The 14,452-nt window shown below is 39.6% G+C and overlaps 1 protein-coding gene across 1 annotated transcript in view; it reads left to right on the top strand.

The window, feature by feature from the left end:
- KITLG (KIT ligand) overlaps positions 1 to 7,691 on the top strand; it is a 126,186-nt gene extending 118,495 nt beyond the window's left edge. Inside the window, exon 10 of the mRNA XM_052640818.1 lies at positions 7,604 to 7,691. The gene's annotated coding sequence lies outside the window, so the exon portion shown is untranslated. The remainder of the gene's footprint in view (positions 1 to 7,603) is intronic.
- The last annotated feature ends 6,761 nt before the right edge of the window (positions 7,692 to 14,452 follow it).

Genomic DNA, 14,452 nt, shown 5'->3' with positions numbered 1-14,452 from the left:
CGTGGATACACTTATTAATTTTTAAAAATAACACTGAAATATATATAATAGTAATTCAAACTTTCTATATCTCAACTCTAACAGCTGTAGGGTTTATTGAAATATCAAAAGAGTCAGATGTGTGTGTTTTTTTTTTTCCTCTAAACTATTCATTCTTTTGGGAATGCAAGTACATTTAAAAGCTTATTTTAAAATGCAACTGATTCTGTATTTTTCTCACAGCAAAAACCAAAGTACTTTAATGGCCCCTATAACTTGCCTACTTGACCTTATCTCCTACCATTTTGCTTTTGGCTCACTCTGCTCTAGCTACACTAAACTCCTTGTGTATTCCAAACACACTCCCATCCTGGGGTGTTTTGCACTGACCGTGCCCTGGAAACAGTTTCCCTTAGGTATCCATTCTGGTGGCTCACTCCCTCACCTTTCCTAGGCTTTGCTCAAATGTCTCAGAGAAGTCCAGATGATCCTGGCTATTTCAAATAGCAAACTGCCCCTTTTTACTCCCAGTACTCAGACTAATTACTGTATTCTGCATTTTTTTCATAAGTTCATGGTGCCTCAAAAGAAATATTTAACAATTCCATTTATTAAATGTGCGTGTCTAGTTGCAAAGTCATGTCTGACTCTTTGCAACCCCATAGACTGTAGCCCGCCAGGCTCCTCTGTCCATGGAATTTCCCAAGTAAGAATACTGGAGTGGGTAGCCATTCCCTTTTCCAGGAAATCTTCCTGACCCAGGGATTGAACTCACATCCCCTGGCTGCATCGACAGGCTAATTCTTTAGCACTTGAGTCACCTGGGAAGCCATTTATTAAATAGTTAGGTCCAAACAACTTAATAGCCATTTGAAAAAAGTCATAGACATAAGTTAAAAGAAAATAATTTGTTCATTTTTAATTAATTATTCTTACCTACTAATGGGATATGTTTACCTGTCGGGCCTTGAATGGCTTGTCAACACTTGGAATAATAATAATGAACAACACTACTCTGATTTCCGGATGCACCTCGGGTTTTGTAATGTTTGCTTGTTATTGCAGACATCTGAGCAAAGCCTACAAGAGGTGAAGGAGTAAGCCACCATAATAGATACCTGAAGGGAGACCATTCCCAGGGCACAGTCAGTACAAAAGATGTGATGCCACTAAAAGAAATTTTGGTGTGATCTCAAGAAATTTTGAGCTACCTCAGCTAGTAATGGTATCTTGTCTGATATAAGCTTCTGTGTTTCCCTTGAAAATTGAAATAATCTGCACTGTCACTGTCATTTTGCTGGATTACAGAGATGTCTGGGCACACGGTTTGGGAAGCTTGGCACTGATATATTATACAGTTATTTATTAGGTATATTCAGTTCAGTCGCTCAGTCATGTCCGACTCTTTGTGACCCCATGAATCGCAGCACGCTAGGCCTCCCTGTCCATCACCCACTCCCGGAGTTCACTCAGACTCACATCCATTGAGTCAGTGATGCCATCCAGCCATCTCATCCTCTGTCGTCCCCTTCTCCTCTTTCCCCCAAGCCCTCCCAGCATCAGGGTCTTTTCCAATGAGTCAACTCTTTGCATGAGGTGGCCAAAGTACTGGAGTTTCAGCTTTAGCATCAGTCCCTCCAAAGAAATCCCAGGGTTGATCTCCTTCAGAATGGACTGGTTGGATCTCCTTGCAGTCCAAGGGACTCTCAAGAGTCTTCTCCAACACCACAGTTCAAAAGCATCAATTCTTCGGCACTCAGCATTCTTCGCAGTCCAACTCCCACATCCATACATGACCACAGGAAAAACCATAGCCTTGACTAGACGGACCTTTGTTGGCAAAGTAATGTCTCTGCTTTTGAATATGCTAACTAGGTTGGTCATAACTTTTCTTCTAAGGAGCAAGCGTCTTTTAATATCATGGCTGCAGTCATCATCTGCAGTGATTTTGGAGCCCCCCAAAATAAAGTCTGACACTGTTTCCACTGTTTCCCCATCTATTTCCCATGAAGTGATGGGACCGGATGCCATGATCTTCGTTTCCTGAATGTTGAGCTTTAAGCCAACTTTTCCATTCTCCACTTTCACTTTTATCAAGAGGCTTTTTAGCTCCTCTTCACTTTCTGCCATAAGGGTGGTGTCATCTGCATATCTGAGGTTATTGATATTTCTCCTGGCAATCTTGATTCTAGCTTGTGCTTCTTCCAGCCCACCGTTTCTCATGATGTGCTCTGCATATAAGTTAAATAAGCAGGGTGACAATATACAGCCTTGACGTACTCCTTTTCCTATTTGGAACCAGTCTGTTGTTCCATGTCCAGTTCTAACTGTTGCTTCCTGACCTGCATACAGATTTCTCAAGAGGCAGGTCAGGTGGTCTGGTATTCCCATCTCTCTCAGCATTTTCCACAGTTTATTGTGATACACACTGTCAAAGGCTTTGGCATAGTCAATAAAGCAGAAAGAGATGTTTTTCTGGAACTCTTTCTTTTTCCATGACCCAGTGGATGTTGGCAATTTGATCTCTGGTTCCTCTGCCTTTTCTAAAACCAGCTTGAACATCAGGACATTTACTGTCTTTTCCATCCCTCATGACCGAATGTACTCAAGTACTAGAATTTGTATCTATTTTGTTCTCTGATATTACTTCAAGCACAGTGAATAGTCCTGGTATATGTAAGTTTTTAGCACACAGTTGTGGCATAAATAATTATTAATCATTTATGTTTCTTTCTGAACTCTATGTATACTTTTGCCAAATATTCTTTCAGGTGTTATCTTTTTATTGGTTTGTGAATATTGTTTGTATATCTAGGAAGTTGGCCTTCTGATTATATGTTCAGCAAGTATTTTTCCTAGTTTGTCTTTTTGCTTGTGACATTTTAATCATACTTTCTACTGCAGTTAATTTAGCCATTTCCCTCTCTTTAAAACCTATAGCTGATATTTTAAATTTAAACTGATTTTGCCCATTACATGATCCTAAATGAAGAAAAAAAACTGTGTCCAATTTTTTTTAAACCCAATTATTAGGGTTTATTTTACTATTATTATTTTCAATCATTATTTTACCAAGAATTTATTAGACTCTAAGACAGATACAGCTTGATCTTCATCCAAATGGCTAGCCAGCTGTCTCAACACTGCCTATTAAATAATTGATTTTTCCCCACTGCTTTGAAATAACAGCTTTGCCACACACTAAATCCCCATGTGTATTTTGGCTCTGTTTCTAGAACTGTCAATTCTGTTTTAGCTGTTATTTTGTTCCTTCTCAAGCACTGACTTCTCTGACTTACTGTGATCTTGAAAACTGTTCTTAGTTCCGTTTTACAAACTAATAGATTTTTAATTTGGGAGACACAGAATATTATCCTTTGAAACTATCCTTGAAAAGTTAATTCCAACAAAACAACTTGACAAGTATTAGAAATCACGATTCAAAGAGGACCCACACAGAAGTTCTCTAGCAGACTTCTTTTTGTCCCTTCAACTATTTATCACAGTTCCGGATATATTGTGGGCACATAGAATTTCAATGAATCAAATACCTCTAACACTGAAAACGAGGCAGTGTGAATGATCTTCTTATACATGATATACAGTAAAGACAAAGAATGACTGGATCTTCCTGTACACAACAAACCACCTCGTTATCTTGTTATCGTCTTTTTTAACACAAGGACAGTGAAGTCATGAATTCTATCTTGCTCTCAGTGAGTATTGAAAAACCTTACAATGTGCAATTAGAAACACAAAATAGAATATGATTTATTGATTTTGGATAGACTTTGCTCATATCAATATACTTGATAAGAAACATCACTGCTAAAGCATAATTGCCCTCTAAAGACTTAACAAAATCTTTATGCATCTGCTTGAATTCAAAAATATACATATGTACATTTGCATACACATATGCAGAAAAGCAAGGTAGGTTTTGGTAATTTGACATAAATAAACATTCAAAATGTTAAGACTGGTAAAAATAGATTTCAATAGTTTCAACACCCAGCCCAGGTGCTCTCACGAGTAATTCCATTTCCTTTTTGCCTGTGGTGCTACACAAGTCCATTAGAGGTAGACAATCTGTAGTTCTAAAACTACAGATTAGAAAAGTGGTTTTTTCCCTACATGTATATGGGAGACATGGGCTCTTGGTCAATGACAAATACAGAGACAGTTTTTTTACTCTTGGCAATATAACATGCTTTTTGGAACTGATGGAAAAATATTCTTTGGAAACCAACTCAACAACCCCTCTTACTTATAAAACTAGTGACAAACAGTAGCACAAATGAATCAATTAGGGTAAAGACCATAAGAACACAAAGACCCTATATCCCATTTTTATCAACTTTAAATAACTATCCCAAGCACACATTTTTTTAAGCCCCCAATTTCAGATTCTTGTTTGTAACCATTTATTCCATGGCATGAGACAGTTTAAGACCAATCACTGCATTATGTGTGTTATTTTATCCCCAAGGTTATCTTTGAAATGTCTGGGGCATTCATACCACTGAAAACATAATTCTGCCAGCACTGTCAAGTAGAAGCATTCCCAACTTCTATAGAAAATGGACAAAGCGGGGATGTTTCCTGTGCCAATTAGCAGTTTCACTGAGCAAGAAGGAAGTGTGTCTAAAGATTTCCTGAATGAGAACCCAGCAAGCTCTGTATTTGAATGAGAACAACCCAGCAAGCTTTCTTGGGCTTTTGGCACCCACAGAGGCTACAGTAAAGAGTTCCCAGGAAGGTCATCCAATTTCAATGAGCCAGAGGGATTATGTGGGAGGGAAGCAGTTGTGTGGCTTATTCCCTTCAGCACATGTCCAGGGAGGACCTTTGCCAATGTCTGGCACCATACGGCTTATAAATATTTTCTAGCTGAACTCGTGAATACAGTTTTTCAAACACTAGACAAATGATATGGTGCAAAGGACTAAGTTTGGCAAAACCTATGAATTGTCTGAAAATTCAATGAAACTGCACATTTGTATCTGGAATTCCCACATATGCCTCAAACATATCATTTGATTTAGATTCAGGGGAGAAATTTATTTAACTATGGGATACTTATCTGATTGATGACTTGTCTATGCTGCTGTTACTCAACCATTTGTGAAATGAATAACTTTCCAATGTTTCACCAATACCTTCATCTTAATGGGAGCATACAAAATTGCTGTATAGTTGGCGACATTTTAGATGTATAACTGACACACTCATTTAAGCTAAAATTTTGTCCTCCTATATGTCTTAATTCATTTAAAAGTCCATGGGCAAATTATTTTTTATTTTATAAGTGTACACTGTACTTATTTACTTATGTGAAAGCTTAACTTTCTTTTTTTCTACACTCTACTGCCTTTCATCAGTTTAGTGTTGCCTTCTATGAAATTAAGCTGAATGTAATCTTTTTAGATCACACTTGGTACAGAGATGTTTCTTATGCTTGATAAGGGGAATAAAACTAATTCAACAAATATATGATGTCCCATTAAGTCTCTTAAACACTTGTAAATTGCAAGGATATTAAGATAAACAAGTTGCAGCTTTTTAAATGAAAGGGAGAATAGATGCCAGAGATGAATAAACAGCTAATAATCATGTAGTGTGATGAATATTCCCCAAAGTACATTCTCAATCCAGCAAGCAGAATGAGCCCTTAAAAAGAGAAGTCAGATCCTATCCATTCTCGGCCCAGGCTCCCCATTAAGAAACAATGGTTTACAAGGTCCTGTATGATCCGGCCTCCATCTTCAATGTGCTCCCCTCTTATACCTCTATTACTGCTATGCTAGTACATCAGTGTATTTGCTTTTCAATGGCTCACTGACACTGAGCATGATACATGCAATTCTGTCTCACTTTTCCCCAGATATCCACCTAATCTCTTACCTCTTTTAAATATTTGTTCAAATTCCACCCTTTTTGGTGAGACCTTCCCTGACCACCTTATTGTAGTTTCTCCCCAGCACTGTCTCTTTTGCCAAGATTTATTTAGTGCCATGATACTTTTATTTCCATAATACTTTATATCCCTCCACATCTTACCATTTTGTTGGCGATTAGCTTCTGTTTTGCACTTGAGAATATAGGCTCTATGAGGGCTGAGATTTTTGTCAATTTGCTAATTTCTGTGTTTTCAGTGCCTGTAAAAGAACCTGAAACATAAAAAATACTCAATAAATATGTATGTTGAATAAATGATTGTCAACTTGAAGAACAAGGTGCAATGGGACAGAGAGTGAAGCCTAAATGATTGTTGTTCATGGGATAAAGTAGCCTTCCAAAGACACTGAAACAATTCAGCTTGGCTTTAAAAAAAAGAGCAGATATTTCCCAGTTACAGAAATTGGGAAAGGAGGCCATGCTAATCATGGAGAACAGTGTTATCAGGATGCTCTGAACAGCTAGTAACAGAAAACCTGACTCAGAATGATCAAGTCAATGACAAAATGCATTAACTCTTGTAACTGGAGGACCTGAAGTCAGGCAAGCATCATGACTGGCTTCATCCAAGGGCTCTGGCTGTCTTTCTCTATGATACCTCATCTCAGGAGTGGCTTCCCTCATCAGAGAAAAGTAATTATAATGGTGTCAAGATTCAATTCCTCACAATACTATACCCAAAGGAAAGCGGAAAGCTCTCAGAAGAGTGGGTACCCTTCTTTCTCATATCCCAAACCTATTCTTAAATCAGTCACTTTGGCTGTGGTTATGTCATAGACCAAGTGATTTAGACCGGATTTATAAGAATCAATCACAATGGCAAGTGGAAATGGATTCCACTTCATTGGAATTAAATTAATTTGGATTAAATTAATCAGGGCCATCCTTGGATATGTAGGTGGACCCATTTTCCCTCCAAGTTCATGATTACTATCCAGTGGGTGACAGGGTTGTTGGGAAAACCACCATAATGTCCATAATAAATACTGGGTACAAATATAAGATATTGGGATGATACTGTGTGTTCTTAAAAGAATTTAAGAAGAATGGAAGGAATTGATTCTAGAAAGGGTAAGGAGAGGTCAGATGAGTTAGGGCCCTGCAAAACTGGATAAAAAGACTAGACTTTATAATGGAGTTGCTAAAAAGTTATTTCAGTTTTTTAAAGCAAGAAAAGTATCAAGATTATTCTTTATTACTTTGGTGTTTTAACTACTTTAGAAAAACAATTCTGCAAGCAATATTAATATGTAGATTAGAAAAATTTATAGGAAAAAAAGTCATCTAAGATGCTATTGTATTACAATAGTCCACAACAGGTTGAAGTGAGACAAAAGGAAAGAAACTTACTTGGAGAGGTATTTTCCACAAAATAATGCAACAATAGATGATAAATAAGAGGAAAGAGCTGACTCTGAGCTCTAGGATTTGTAGGACTGATATGTATAATGGCTCTCAAAAGAAAACAAACAAACAAACAAGGACCCAGGATTAAAAGGAGTGTATTGGAGAGGAAAGATATTAAGAAATTCTACACAAGATTGAATCAGAAACACTGTGGAAGAACTGGGAAACAGTAGAACCAGTTATTTCTAAGAGACAGAAAGTATAGCGGATTTTTACTGTGTTTTGCTTGTTTTACTAACACTCATTTTCTCTTGTTCAGGACACCCTAATTTCCTCTGGGGGAAGTTTTGCTTCTCTGTTGATTATAGTCTGATGGAGTGTAAATGGAAGCAACATTTCCACTGAGCCAAGAAGTAACATCTGTAATCCAGGCCTAAGTCACTTGGATGCTCTTTTTTTTAAAGCTTAGTAGTGGGCAAAATGACAAGTAACCAGAAATAGCTGGATTCATCCCAGAGGTCGGGCTGGAACACCAAGCTCTTTTTGCTGTCAAAGAGACTATTTTAAAATTCCCTCTGTGGTTTCCTTGGTTCCTGTAAATTTCCAAATACACATCTCCAGGCTTCCTTTTAATAGAACGGTCTCACAATATCTTTCTGATAAATTCAATTTTTCTCAAGAGAGTTCATCTGTAGTACTCTAGTCCAAGAACATTAGCTGCTACAGAAGGAAGAGAGAAAGATGAGGAAAGAGTAAAGTTAGAAAGTGTAAACAGTAACACTGAGGATGTTCTTATAAGACACACGAATTCTAAGTCATATAAAAACTAGATTATCATTGTTATTAATTAGGGGCTTGAGAACCATAAAGGTATTTTTTGTGTTTTTAATAGCCCCTGAAAGGAATATGCAATGGGATGAAGAGTAATTAAGAGAACTGCTTATCTTATTAATAAGAACTGCTTAGTGAGACTGAGAAATATAAAGTTTTAATGGAGCCAAATCAGCATAATTATGCAATTTTATTTAGTAGTATTTAGAAATCTTGAAATGGAATTTAAGAATACAATCAGTAGAGTGATGCAGATTGAGGGATAAATCCCATGGAGGGAGGAGCCTGGTGGGCTGCAGTCCATGGGGTCGCTAAGGGTTGGACACGACTGAGAAACTTCACTTTCACTTTTCACTTTCATACATTGGAGAAGGAAATGGCAACCCACTCCAGTGTTCTTGCCTGGAGAATCCCAGGGATGGGGGAGCCTGGTGGGCTGCTGTCTATGGGGTCGCACAGAGTCGGACACTGGGGTGACTTAGCAGCAGCAGCAGCAGCATGCTCCACTTAACAGTCGAGGGAGTAAGAGAAAGAGTGGTTGATATATACTTGACATAATGAACCCTGGGAGTCTGCCTGAGTAGGAAGCTCTCTAGATCACATATATGTGTGGAGTCGCTCAGTCGTGTCCAACTCTTTGCAACCCTATGGACTGTAGCCTACCAGGATCCTCCATCCATGGGATTTTCAAGGCAAGAGTACTGGAGTAGGTTGCTATTTCCATCTCCAGGGGATCTTCCCAACCCAGGGATTGAACCCGGGTCTCTTGCATTGCAGGCAGACATTTATCATCTGAGCCACTAAGGAAGCCCATTAAAATATGAGAGTGAGTGAAATCAGTTCCAGCTTTACCTATTAGGCTGTGATAGGATAGGATTCAGGATTGAACAATTTTAGGAAAGATATTTATCCAGATTCCTACTGGCAGCACAGACCAAGGGAAAACCCAGTCTATGATCCAAGAGTTTCCAGAAAATAATGTTATAATCCTAAATGCTACAAGCCCAGAGAGTAGTAAAATGCCATAATGTGAAAATTAGTGATTGATTCAGAAATCTAGGGGAGTATGGTGTGATCTAAAAAGCCTGAAGAATGTTTATAGTAGCAAGGCACAGAGGCGGATCTACTGGTGTACAGTGCTCTGATAAGAAGAAAATGAAGCTTAGACCCTAATAAACAGAAAGTGAAAGTGAAGTCACTCAGTCGTGTCCGACTCTTTGTGACCCCATGGACTGTAGCCTACCAGGCTCCTCTGTCCATGGGATTTTCCAGGCAATAGTACTGGAGTGGATTGCCATTTCCTTCTCCAGGGGATCTTCCCAACCCAAGGATCGAACCCAGGTCTCCCGCATTGTAGACAGACACAATAAATGGAAAGATGATAGTAAATAAACTGGGGAAGTGGAAGCTAAAGATGAAAGGAAAAGGCAAACTTACTAAACCTGAGGAAGTAAAAGAGGAAGTGAAGTGAAGTCGCTCAGTCGTGTCTGACTCTTTGCGACCCCATGGACTGTAGCCCACCAGGCTCCTCAGTCCATGGGATTCTCCAGGCAAGAATACTGGAGTGGGTTGCCATTTCCTTCTCCAGGGTATCTTCCTGACCCAGGGATCGAACCTGGGTCTCCCACATTTCAGGCAGATGCTTTAACCTCTGAGCCACCAGGGAAGCAAGTAAAAGAGGTGGAGGGTTTATTTGGAGAGAGAGATCGCAGGGTTCAAAACATTAGAAGTGCAGACAGTCATGTGAGTGCTTAGAGGTGAAGTTATTAAGGTAAAATAGACCAGGGTAATGGACCTACAGTATTGAATAAGTCATACACATGGAAATTACATGGCTGTGGGAAAGTTATTAGAAGAAAGTGTGGGGGAAAAGTGTTAACATCCTTGGTGCAAACAGTTTCTGACAGATTAGTCAATGAGAAACGATAGTCAAGGGGGAGATGACCGAAACTGGAGTATAAAAGTGAAAGTGTTAGTCACTCAGTCATGTCCAACTCTTTGCAACCCCATGGACTTTAGCCTGCCAGGATCCTCTGTCCATGGGATTCTCCAGGCAAGAATACTGGAGTGAGTAGCCATTCCCTTCTCCAGGGGAATCTTCCCAACCCAAGAATTGAAGCCGGGTCTGCAGCATTACAGGCAGATTCTTTACCATATAAGTCACTAGGGAAGCAAGTATAGGCAACTATGAAAGAACTGTGCTAGGAAGAATCTTTGTTATGTGTAATAGTAAATGTGCAGTTCTCACTCTTTCTTTCCTTTTCTTTCCTTGACTTTGGGTCAACTTTCTTGAAATGAAATCATGCCCCTGCTCATATGAGACCCAAATCATTTCTGTGAAAACTAGGCCTCCCTTTTACAGACAGCTTCCTTCTACAGGTTTAATTTCATCATCAAAATTTTCTCTACAGGCTTAAGAGGCAGTGGAGAGGACTCTGAGTTCCCTGGGCTGTGAGATGGTCATCGAGGTGGAAAAGAACCAATAATGGATGCAGCAAAGGTTCTGGACACAGAGGCTGCCTGAGGGGCACAAGAGATGGGTGGGGACTTCCCTGGTGGCCCAGGGGTTAGGACTTTGCCTTTCAATGCAGGGGGTGCAGTTTCGATTCCTGATCAGAAAGCTAAAATTCTACATGGCTCATGGACAAAAATGCCAAACATAACACAGAAGCAATATAGTAACAAATTCAGTAAAGGCTTTAAAAATGACCCACATCAAAAAGTCTTAAAAAAGAAAAAAAAAGTAGCCTTGGACGTGATGCCTGGGACAACGCTAAATAACATCTTGAGAACATAATTCAGATTCTTCACAGGGGAAGGGTCTTTGTAAAAACAAATGTTTAAGATGATTCATAGTAATAAAGAGCATGGACTTTGAAGTCAAACAACTCTTGACTAAAATGCTGGCTCTGCCACTTAATTGTATAATCTCAGTCAAGCTCCTTATCATTCTGAGCCTGCTTCATTATCTTAAAAATAGCTAAGTAATCTATTTATATAAAATAAGACCAATAACTTGTCCCTTGTTAGATGTATCTAGGGTGTGAGTGAACTATTGAACACATAGAAAATGCTCAAATGGATCTAAATAGCTCTGGGTTTCCAATTTCTTTTTCTGTCTTAACCTCCTATTTTTTTAACATGTTGTCTAATTTGCTTTGTTCTCATTTTTCTTTTTTTTTTAAAAAACTGATTCAGTCAAACTATGGCCACATTTTTGGTCATTTTATTTCTTATTATAGTATCTATTTCCTAATATAAATAGCATATTTTAGGCATAGATTTTTCCTTGGTAGTATAAATTCAATGGGTATTATGAATTGAGTAGAAATTTAAAAAGGAAAACATAGAGTCACTTTCAACCATCTAATGACTTCCAATCATACTAAGCATAATAGTGGAAGTATCTACCATGTCCTACATACTACGTACTACAAGACTCCCTTCATCTGACCCTGACTATCACTAATGAACTTTCCTCTAGTTCACTCCATCCCCTTACTCTGCCCTTGCTAACTCTGTTCTAGCCCCTTGCTATCTCTAGAACATTCCAAAAACATTCCCCTCTCTTACTATTCAATCTTGCTCTCCCCTTTTCCTGGAATGTTCCTTTCCAGATATTGGATAACCAGCTCCCTCACTTCATTTGTAACTCTCTTAAAATGCCATATTCTCACATAAAGCCTCCTCTGATCAATCTATCTATAGGAACATACCTGCCTCCTCATTCAATCCCTCTCTTGCTTTTTTCTTCTCATGGTGCTTATTGCTACCAGACATTACAGGTTTACTTACACATTATCTATCTTCTCCACCAGAAGGTGAACACCATGAGGGTAGAGAATTTGTCTAGTTTTATTAAGCTATTTCCCAGTGCCTATATTACACCATGCACATCAGTAAACATTAGTTATAGTTTATTTCTTTTTCCTTGGCCTAAGTAGATCAGATGAATATCCAAAGTTAACTAACTTCCTGGAACTAATAAGTGATTATTGATAGCAAGGTTACAGGACGTAGGGTGTCTTAGTTCATTAAGGCTGCTATAATACAATGTCATAAACTGGCTGGTTCATATGCAATGGAACTTTATTTCTCACAGTTCTGGAAGCTGGGGAAGTCCAAGATCAAAGCACCAGCAGATTCAGTGTTTGGTGAGGACCACATCCCAGTTTGTATATAGCTATCTTCTTGCATTTTCAAATGGGGCAGAAGAGTTCTCTGGAGTCTGTTTTATAAGGGCACTAATCCCATTCATGAGGCCTCTACCTTCATGACCCAATTACCTCCCCACAGCACCACCTCCTAATTCCACCAAGTTGGGAGTTAGATTTCAACTTATGAATGTTTAGGGGAACCAAACATTCAGTCAATTGCACAAGTATAATACAAAAATCTTTAATCCAATTTCTGTTGAAGGGCGTGGCTGTGTTCCCTCCCTGTTATTTGTCCTGAGGCCAAACTGTGGTGGAGGTGATGAAGATAATGGCGACCTCCTTGAAAAGGTCCTGTGCACACACTGCTGTACACACTGCCCTCAACCCTGCAGCAGGCCACCACTGACCCTCTGCCGGAGGATGCCTCTGCCAGAGACTCCTGGACGCTCATGGGCAAGGCTGGGTCAGTCTCTTGTGGGGTCACTGCTCCTTTCTCCTGGGTCCTGGTGCACACAAGGTTCTGTTTGTGCCCTCCAGACTCTATTTTCCCAGTCCAGTGTAAGTTCTGGCAGCTCTATGGTGGGGTTAATGGAGACTTCCTCCAAGAGGGCTTATGCCATACCCAAGTCTGCTGCACCCAGAGCCCCTGCCCCTGTAGCAGTCTACTGCTGACCCATACCTCCTCAGGAGACACCCAAACACAGTTCTGTCTCAGTCTCTGTGGACTCTCTGGGTCCAGGTGTGCATAAGGTATGTTTGAGCCCTCTGAGCATCTCTGGAGGGTATAGGGTTTGATTCTAAATGTGATTTCACCCCTCCTACTATCTTGCTGGGGCTTCTCCTTGCCCTTGAACAAAGCTAGTGGAGGTGATGGAATTCCAGTTGAGCTCTTTCAAATCCTGAAAGATGATGCTGTGAAAGTGCTGCACTCAATATGCCAGCAAATGTGGAAAACTCAGCAGTGGCCACAGGATTGGAAAAGGCCAGTTTTCATTCCAATCTCAAAGAAAGGCAATGCCAAAGAATGTCCAAACCATCACATAATTGCACTCATCTCACACACTAGCAAAGTAATGCTCAAAATTATCCAAGCCTGGCTTCAACAGTACGTGAAATGTGAACTTCCAGATATTCAAGCTGGATTTAGAAAATGCAGAGGAACCAGAGATCAAATTGCCAACATCTGCTGGATCATTGAAAAAGCGAGAGAGTTCCAGAAAAACATCTACTACTTCTGCTTTATTGACTATAACAAAGACTTTGACTGTATGGATCACAACAAATTGGAAAATTTTTAAAGAGATGAGAATACCAGGCCACCTGATCTGTCTCCTGAGAAGTCTGTATGCATGCCCAGAAGCAACAGTTAGAACTGGACATGGAACAACAGACTGATTCCAAATCAGGAAAGGAGTACATCAAGGCTGTATATTGTCACCCTGCTTATTTAACTTATATGCAGAATACATCATGAGAAATGCTGGACTGGACAAAGCACAGGCTGAAACCAAGCTTGCTGGGAGAAATATCAATAACCTCAGATATGCAGATGACACCACCCTTATGGCAGAAAGAGAAGAACTAAAGCGCCTCTTGATGAAAGTGAAAGAGGAGAGTGAAAAAGTTGGCGTAAAACTCAACATTCAGACAACTAAGATCATGGCATCTGGTCACATCACTTCATGGCAAATAGATGGGGAAATAAGGGAAACAGTTCAGTTCAGTTCAGTTGCTCAGCCATGTTCAACTCTTTGTGACCCCATGAACCAGCTCCACAATCACTGCAGATGGTGACTGCAACCATGAAATTAAAAGACGCTTGCTCCTTGGAAGAAAAGTTATGACCAAGCTAGACAGCATATTAAAAAGCAGAGACAATACTTTGTCAACAAAGGTCCATCTAGTCCAGGCTATGGTTTTTCCAGTAGTCATGTATGGATGTGAGAGTTGTACTATAAAGAAAGCTGAATGCCAAAGAATTGATGCTTTTGAACTGTGGTGTTGGAGAAGACTCTTGAGAGTCCCTTGGACTGCAAGGAGATCTAACTAGTCCATCCTAAAGGAAATCAGTCCTGAATATTCATTGGAAGGACTGATGCTGAAGCTGAAACTCCAATACTTTGGCCACCTGATGTGAAGAACTGACTCATTGGAAAAGACCTTGATGCTGGGAAAGAGTG

This window comes from Budorcas taxicolor, chromosome 5 (genome assembly GCF_023091745.1).
Source record: "Budorcas taxicolor isolate Tak-1 chromosome 5, Takin1.1, whole genome shotgun sequence".
Taxonomy (NCBI): domain Eukaryota; kingdom Metazoa; phylum Chordata; class Mammalia; order Artiodactyla; family Bovidae; genus Budorcas; species Budorcas taxicolor.
This window is presented reverse-complemented; position numbering and strand designations above follow the sequence as displayed.